We start from the raw sequence: 8,535 nt of genomic DNA, 5'->3' as shown, positions 1-8,535 counted from the left end.
CCTACCCCATGGGGCTTAGAGGCCAGAGGGAGAAGTCAGACAGTTCTCCTCACCTGGGCCAGCCTGCCCTCTCTTGTTTCTTTGCTTGGTAGGGAGTGGGTCCTGTCATCCCTGGTACCAAGGGGATTCCTGCATCTGTTGGTTGGGCAGCAAGAGGCAGCAAGCTCCAGAGGGTCAGGGGCACCCTTGAGCCTGCAGCGTGGACCCCACTCGGTAGGCGCCTATGGGTAAAGCTGAGCGCTAGCCTCAGCTGCACATCTCACTGAGTGCTTCAGCATCCCTGAGAGCTAGGTACAGTCACCGACCCAACTCTATTAGAGGGGACACGGAGGCTTGGAGCAGAGAGGTAGCTGTCCCGGCCGCATAGGCAGACTTTGCTGTGGATGAGGGAAGTCAGGACGCGAGCTTGGCAGTGTGGCTCCCGCTGAACCATGGTCCCAGCTGCAAGGCTCTTGGGGGCAGGGGCGGGCCGGAGAGCGGAGGCTCTTGGGCGGGGGACGGGGGCTGAAGAGCAGAGCGGCCAGTCCTGAAGGGTCTTACACGTGCAGGAGCCATCCTCGACACCTGGCACAGATAACGTCAATTAACCACCACCTCGGCCCCGTGAGCCAGGATTTTATAGATGACAAAAGGAGATGGGGAGATTCAGGAACCTGCCCCAAATGACAAAGTGATAGATGCATCAGCGCTTCTGCATTCTCGCTTTAATGTGCATATGAATCACCTGGGGGACCTTGTTAAACTCAGTAGGTCTGGGGTTGGGCCCCAAACTTCCTATTGCTAAGGAGCTCCCACCTGATGCTAATACTGCTGACCCGCCGGTCAGCTTTATAATATTAAATACTTTGCTGTCTGGTAGTTCATCTGCTTTTTTTTTTTTTCTTTTTTTTTTTTCTGGACCTCAGTTTCGATGAGGAGACGGTAGTGAGTTCTCACTCATGTTGTTCAGATTTTCCAAGGAATGCATGAGAGGGTGTCGTCATCGATCTTCATCTGCTTTTTTATCCTCAATTAAACTTCTCCAAATGGTCCAGTGTGTTGGTAATAACTTTAGTTTTTATTGAGTGCTCACTCTATATCAGGTCCTGCATCAAGAGATTTCTGTGGATTACCTCATTAATTAAAGGAATTAGGATACAATTAGTGTCCCGTTTTAAATGTGAGGAAACTGAGGTGCACAGAGTTTAAAGAAACTTGCTCAAAGTCTCAAGCCCAGCAAGTGGCAGGGCTGGTCCTATTTGTTCTTGCAATGCACTTGGGAAGCTTGAAAGGTGAGCATTGCTAGCTCATTCTATATATGGAGAAAATCAAGGTAGAGAGATTGTTCAATGTATTAAAGCGAGGCTGGGATCCATCTGGTTCTCATAATACAAAACCCAGTGCCTTTTCCCTCTCCCCTTCCCTAACCATGAACAAACAATTCCAGTAAGAGTTTTCTTCCTTCAGACAGATCTGAAGGAGTCCTTAACCAAACCATTATCACTCCCTTGGGACTCAATTGAATATTCCTCGTTCAGCTGTCTCCCTTTTTAAAGTCCATTACGCTGGTTAGAATCTCTGGAGGCCCGCAGCATCTCAGGGAACTGATCCGAAGCCTCCAGAACTCCTGGCAAGGCTCTTCTCTTGCACACCAGAGTGCACCGTCTCAGGGTTACTTATTTCCAGGTTTAGTTGGTAGCAATGGTTCCAGGTGTGTCAGCCCCAAGCCCTGTTGGGGATGAACTTTCAGTGACTTTATGCAAAAACCCACAGGAGGTGCTTGTTTTCCCTCTAGCCCCTGACCTTCTCTCCCTTCTGCTTTCAGACACTGTGCCCCCTCCCTTCTTTATTACACATTGTCTTCTCCCACATGCTTTCCAGAAAGGACACTGCATTCTAAACTGATGACTGAGAGTGTTTACACAATTGTATCAATTATGCCAGGTGCTAGAAATGCAAATTCCTGCCCCTTGGGAAGTCTCCACCTTAGTGGGGTAACAGATACAGAAAGTATTTCAGTAGAAAGAGGTAACATCTCAGATGTGGACACCTCAAAGGCGCTATGGGAGCCCAGAGACCTTATCAGAGGAGACGCTGTCACATGTAGAATTCTGAACACTGGGCCAAGGCAGCCAGTGGAAAGGCATCCCAAGCAGAAGGAACAGCACAAGCGAAAGAACAGAGACATAAAAGAGCTCAGATGTGTGGGAACAGTGCTCTGCTTTAGGGCATAAAAAGTAAAGCGCGGGGTGGCCAAGGATGAGATTGGAGAGTAAAACAGGAGGAACGTCATGGGGCCTGCATTGCTTCTCTAGACGGCGGTTCTCAAGTTATGCCTGGGAGTCTATTTTGGAAGTCAAGCGTGGACAGACATCTCAGTTCCCTTCCACCAGGGTGGCTATGCCTTGGGTGGCCTTACACTTTTGGTGCTCTGCATAATGCTGTGTAAAGCAAGAGCTCTGCTCTTAAAAGGCGTTACCGACCACCGCTGTACATGACGGGGCATCATCTGAGAGGAACTCGGGGCTTCAGGGGTTGGGAGAGGCGGCATTGGGGGTTTTCTCTAGCTGGTGGATGGCCCAGCAGCCTTCTCTACAGGCCAAGAAGCGGCCATAAAAGAGAAAGTGTCAGTAGCTCAGTCATTTCCAACTCTTTCCGACCTCATAGACTGTGGCCCACCAAGCTCCTCTGTCCATGGAATTCTCCAGGCAAGAATACTGGAGAGGGCAACCATTCCCTTCTGCAGAGGATCTTCCCAACCCAGGGATCGAACCCAGGTCTCTTGCATTGCAGGCAGCTTCTTTACTATCTGGACTTCCAACCAGGGAAGCCTCAAGAAGTGACCATTTCATTTCCTAATTTAGTTCTGTGATGAGTAAGGAAGTGGGAGCCACCTCCCTCCCAACTGAAGGGAAGGCTGAGCCAGCTAGCCTGGCCTGACTGGTTGACCCCTCAGCCCTCACTGGCTCCTCTGGCCACATCGGCCCTGCCAGCTCCTCTGAGTCCAATCTCTCGTCCAGCCCAAAGGGCTTTATCACTGTGGTGACCCTTGATACTGCAGGTCTGACAGGCCCCATCATGCTGCCAGAACGGACCTTGCTGGTGAAATCTACCCATTTTATAGCTTTGCTAGGCCTACCCATGACCACCATGACGTACCACGTTGATTAATAGCCTGGGGGTAAGCCAGTCTCATCCCCCCCCATCCTGCCAGAGGCCCTGGCTTTGGCAGTGCTCCACGCTTGCCTCCCAGCCTGCCTGTCACTTGGTCTGGTCATGAATATTCCAATTCTTTTATGCTCTCCGCAGAAGCCAAGTCCCTCAGCCCCTGATCCTACCGATCCTACCGCTGCTCCATGGGACGCACTCCCTGCAGGCTGCCTGGCTACTGCCAGGCCGGCCCCAGGAAGGCAGCCTCAGTAACTTATGCTTCTGCACCACCTTCCAACGGTGCTTATTAAGCCGCTGCCAGACAGCCATTGAGCTGTGTGAAGCCGACTTTCTCCACAGGGAAGCACTAGTTCAAGGAGCAGCCAACATTTTGAGCGTGCGTAATGTCAATAAAATGTTTGAGGACGAAGCCCCCCCACACACAGATTGATAATGACTTACAGATTATAATCAGGTATTAGTGTACTAATCCATGGTGTATTAGTAAACACACGTAAATATATAAATTAAAGCAAACGAGTTAGAGATAAATGGTATTTTCTAAATGTTTTACTTATTAAAGTACAAAAAATTTTGCTCTCACTTAAAGATGCAATGAAAACATTCTGAGAGAGCTATAACTGAATATGCTTCATTAAAAAAAAATAATAGACTCTATTTTGAGGGTGAGTTTTAAGTTTACAGAAAAATTGAGCAGAAAGTACAAAGAGTTCCTACATATCTGCTCAAAACTCTCTCCTCTTTGGTTTTCTCAATTAATAACAGCTCATATGAGTATGGTACATTTGTTATAAAATGATGAGCCAGTAATTGATACGTGATTATTAACTGAAGTCCATAGTTTGCATTAGAGCTCACTCTTTGTGTTGTACGTTTTCTAGGCTTTGATAAATGCATAATGACACGAATCCACCATGGCAGTATCACACGGAGTAATTTCACTGCCCTAAAAATTCTCTGGGCTCCACCTATTCATCTCTCCTCCCTGCCCCCAGCCTCTGGCAGCTGTAGATCTTTTTACTGCTCCATTATTTTTTTACAACTTTGGTTTAACCCTTTGTGGTAAAATTGGATTGGAAGGTCCAGTTCAAAGTACACTCCCTGCTTATGAACCATGTGGCTGACCTAGCAGAAGAGGCCTTGCAACAGCTACTGACTCCCCACAAAGAAGAACAGCAGTGAGTGCACTTCGGAAATCACAGTGATTTTTTTTCAGTCCCACTCACCTGTTATGTAAATGTATTTATTGACATTCAGCTGGTAAATTTCTCTGTTCCCTGCGGTCAATAATTTATTATTGCAAGCTTATTAGAATTGGAAGCATTTCACAATTTTAACAAAGAACTCAGTTGTCCCTCTCTCTTCTAGATATGTTGATAGGAAGATTTTTAGGCAGATCTAAAATTCTTCAAATTTTCAAAGTAAATAGATAACAAACATTTAAAAAAATAAAACTATAGGACGATAGAAATACTTCTGAATATTTATTTTCAAAAATACTTTCTAGAGTACAAATTTCTTTTCAAAGGCTGTTTCTCACATCATTAAAATGTCACTTTACATTAAAAGGATGGATTAAGAGAATTTATTTTTTTCTAAACTATTGAATAGGTAGCATAATGCTAATGGCCCTTTATTATCACAGAAAAGAAGAGCAAATTTAGAACACTTGTTTTTTGGGGGGGAAAAAGGGGTGTATGCATGAAGTTTTTAGAAGTTTTAAGTTTAGTAATATCTTTGAGTACTTTCACACAGATAATAAATCTCAAATTACAGATTTTCACTCAACCCCATTGCATAGATTCTACCGTTTGCTAATTTTATTATCATTATTTTGATATGTTTTATATTGTTAATGCAGTCATGAAATTAAAAGACGCTTACTCCTTGGAAGAAAAGTTATGACCAACCTAGACAGCATATTAAGAAGCAGAGACATTACTTTGCCAAAAAAGGTCCATCTAGTCAAGGCTGTGGTTTTTCCAGTAGTCATGTATTGATGTGAGGGTTGGATTATAAAGAAAGCTGAGGGCCTAAGAATTGATGCTTTTGAACTGTGGTGTTGGAGAAGACTCTTGAGAGTCTCTTGGACTGCAAGGAGATCCAACCAGTCAATCCTAAAGGAAATCAACCCTGAATATTCATTGGAAGGATTGATGCTAAAGCCGAAACTTCAATACTTTGGCCACCGGATGTGAAGAGCCAACTCATTTGAAAAGACCATGATGCTGGGAAAGACTGAGGGCAGGAGAAGGGGAAGACACAGGTTGAGATGGTTGGATGGTATCACCAACTCAATGGACATGGGTTTGAGTCAACTCTGGGAGTTGGTGATGGACAGGGAGGCCTGGAGTGCTGCAGTCCATGGGGTCGCAAAGAGTCGGACACGACTGAGCGACTGAACTGAACTGAGCGACTGAACTGAACTCAACTGTTCAGTTCAGTTATATTGTTATATATACTTATATAACAATAAGTTGTTATATATATTTAACTTTTGTAACTTTTAAAACCTACTGCAGAAACTTGAGTTCATCATTCACTTGGGTTCATGACACATTATCATTTTTCAAAATACTCTTGGGATATTTTAGTGAGTGCCCACTTCACCTTTTAAAGAGTTGTCTTCCAGATCAATCATATTTTAACAGCATGTTCATAAAGCATGTTTTAAAAGTAACTATCAATTTGCCACAACAAAGTAAACAAATTCAGCCTTCTCTGCCCTCTTGCAGCATCCTCCACTCGAGTAAAGTGTGGAATACGTTCCAGCATGGCCACACTTAGACAGGGACTCCCTGAGAATGCTGACACTGTGGAGGAAAAGCCCCACACTGAGTCCTGGGGTCGCTATACTTCCTGCTTATGGTATTAAGGGTCCACTTCTCCTGGTCCTCCAGCTGCACAGCCGCATCTCTCTGAAGTTAGGCACCTGGATTCTTGTGATGGGAGGAGGACATTTGGAAAACCCTGTGACTTTGGAAGACCCTAAGGTCTTTTCAGTGGGCTTCCCAGGTGGCGTACATACGAACTAAGTCATGTCAGTCATATCCGACTGTGTGTGACCCCATGGACTGTAGCCCGCCAGGCTCCTCTGTCCATGGGATTCTCCAGGCAAGAATACTGCAGTGGGTTGCCATTTCCTTCTCCAGGGGATTTTCCAGATCCAGGGACCAAACCCAAATCTGTCTCCGGCTTTGGCAGGTGAATTCTTTACCACTACTGCCACCTGGGAAGCCCTAGCAGTAAAGAACCTGCATACCAGTGCAGAAGATGCCAGAGACACCAGTTCCATCCCTGGGTTGGGAAGATCCCCTAGAGGAGGGCATGGCAACCCACTCCAGTATTCTTGCTTGGAGAAGCCCATGGACAGAAGAGCCTGGCGAGCTACAGTCCATAGGGTCGCAAAGAGTCAGACACGACTGAAGTGACTTATCACACACACAAGGTATTTGAAGGTACCTGTCCAGACACCTGACCAAGAAGCAAAACTTCATCATCCACCAGAGTCATCAGAACAAATGCCTTTCATGTCATTAAGTCCATTCCCCCCATGAGTAAAACCTACAGCCCACATGCTCTCCTTGAGACACTTACTCAGAGGCTGTGAGTTTCAGGCCTTTTACCTTCCTCTTTGGCCTGGATGGAAGCTCTTGTAGGGGCACCAGAAACTAGCAGTTGAATCAAACTCCTCTGGACTTGTGCCTCTCACCACCCCTCCTTGGAAAACCTCGTGCCTTTGCAAATTCCTCATCTGTATGCTAAGTCACTTCAGTCGTGTCCGACTCTGTGTGACCCCATAGACGGCAGCCCACCTGGCTCCCCGTCCCTGGGATTCTCCAGGCAAGAATACTGGAGTGGGTTGCCATTTCCTTCTCCAATGCATGAAAGTGAAAAATGAAAGTGAAGTTGCTCAGTCGTGTCCTACTCTTAACGACCCCATGGACTGCAGCCTACCAGGCTCCTCCGTCCATGGGATTTTCCAGGCAAGAGTACTGGAGTGGGGTGCCATTGCCTTCTCCGCCTCATCTGTATAACAGTGACAAATATCTATGTAGCCAATTTGCCTTGAGAATTAAATGAGATAATAGATGTATTGCTAAAAGGACCTAGGTTAATGCTTGTTATTCTTTCATCCCATGGTAATGAATACTAGGAATATTCCAGGTGCTAGGAATACTGCAGTGAACCAGCTGCCTTTACATTTGTTGTTATTTAGTTAGTAAGTTGCGTCCGACTCTTTTGTGACACCATGGACTGTAGCCCGCCAGCCTCCTCTGTCCATGGGATTTTCCTGGCAAGAATACTGCAGTGGGTTGCCATTCCCTTCTCTAGAGGATCTTCCCAACCCAGGGATCGAACCCGTGACTCCTGCATTACAGGCGAATTCTTTACCATTAAACCACCAGGGAAGCCCATTTGATTGAGGCAAAAATTGAGACTTAGAGAGCTGATGGGAGGCAGCTCCTCGGCTTAATTTCCATGATTGTGATTAAGTGCTACTGGTTTTTTTCTGAAGTCTGGAATAAAATACTGATAAATGAAATCAGTTGTCTTAATTTTATATAAAACACAACATATGCATATCATCATAGAAATGGTTGAAAAAGAAAAGCTTCCAAATTCCTTCCAAAAGGAATGATGAAGTATACAGTGAATCTTTAAAAAATGGATACACTTAGGGACAAAATTTGTCATTGAGAAGTTTCCCATATTACTAATCTCTTTGTCAGAAGGATTACTATATCTGTTAACAGCATGTCAAGGTCCAAGTGTGTACATGGGAACTGGCATAGGAGCAGACAGCTTAAAGTGAAGGATGGACCCAGCACCTTCTTAGCCTAGGACATCAATTCTGAAGTGCATATATTCCCAGCTTCTCTGCTTTCATTTAAGGGGATACACACACTTGATATCTTAGCACTATGATTAAATGGTTACTGTATCAATGATAACTTGTTCTTTTCAAATGCACACGTTCTAACATGCGTCGTCTTAGTGAGTGTTAACTTTTCTTTGGAGCCTGGAGGTGGCGGCTTTGCAAGAGAGAAGAACCTCAGCTTTCTCCAAATGTTTGCAGTTGATGCTACCGTGTTTGAAGATGTGGGTGGCTGATGACAAATCCATCTCCACTAGGAGCAAAACTACTCAACCCCAGCTGATTCTTGGTGGGGACAAAGGGCATTTTCCACGAGAAGACCAGCACAGCTTCCCCACGCAGTGGTCATGCGGACGGACCTTGGGCCTCCGTGGATGCCACTCCATATTAAAATTCATTTTTAAGATGAATTTGAATTTAAGCTGTCAGGAAGCACGGACAAAGCTCTCCAAAGCTCTCTCTCTTTGGAGAGCAGAGAAGGCGAGGAAAAAGGCTTCCGCTTGGGG

General features: G+C 45.5%; 1 non-coding gene across 1 annotated transcript; it reads right to left on the bottom strand.

The window, feature by feature from the left end:
• Nucleotides 1–896: 896 nt before the first annotated feature.
• LOC136165769 (small nucleolar RNA SNORD116) lies at nucleotides 897–989 on the bottom strand. The gene has a single exon (XR_010662750.1). It is a non-coding gene; the product is annotated as a small nucleolar RNA SNORD116 (small nucleolar RNA).
• Nucleotides 990–8,535: the final 7,546 nt, after the last annotated feature.

This window comes from Muntiacus reevesi, chromosome 3, assembly GCF_963930625.1.
Source record: "Muntiacus reevesi chromosome 3, mMunRee1.1, whole genome shotgun sequence".
NCBI classification, from domain to species: domain Eukaryota; kingdom Metazoa; phylum Chordata; class Mammalia; order Artiodactyla; family Cervidae; genus Muntiacus; species Muntiacus reevesi.
The sequence above is the reverse complement of the archived record's forward strand: the minus strand, read 5'-3'. Positions and strand labels throughout refer to the sequence as shown.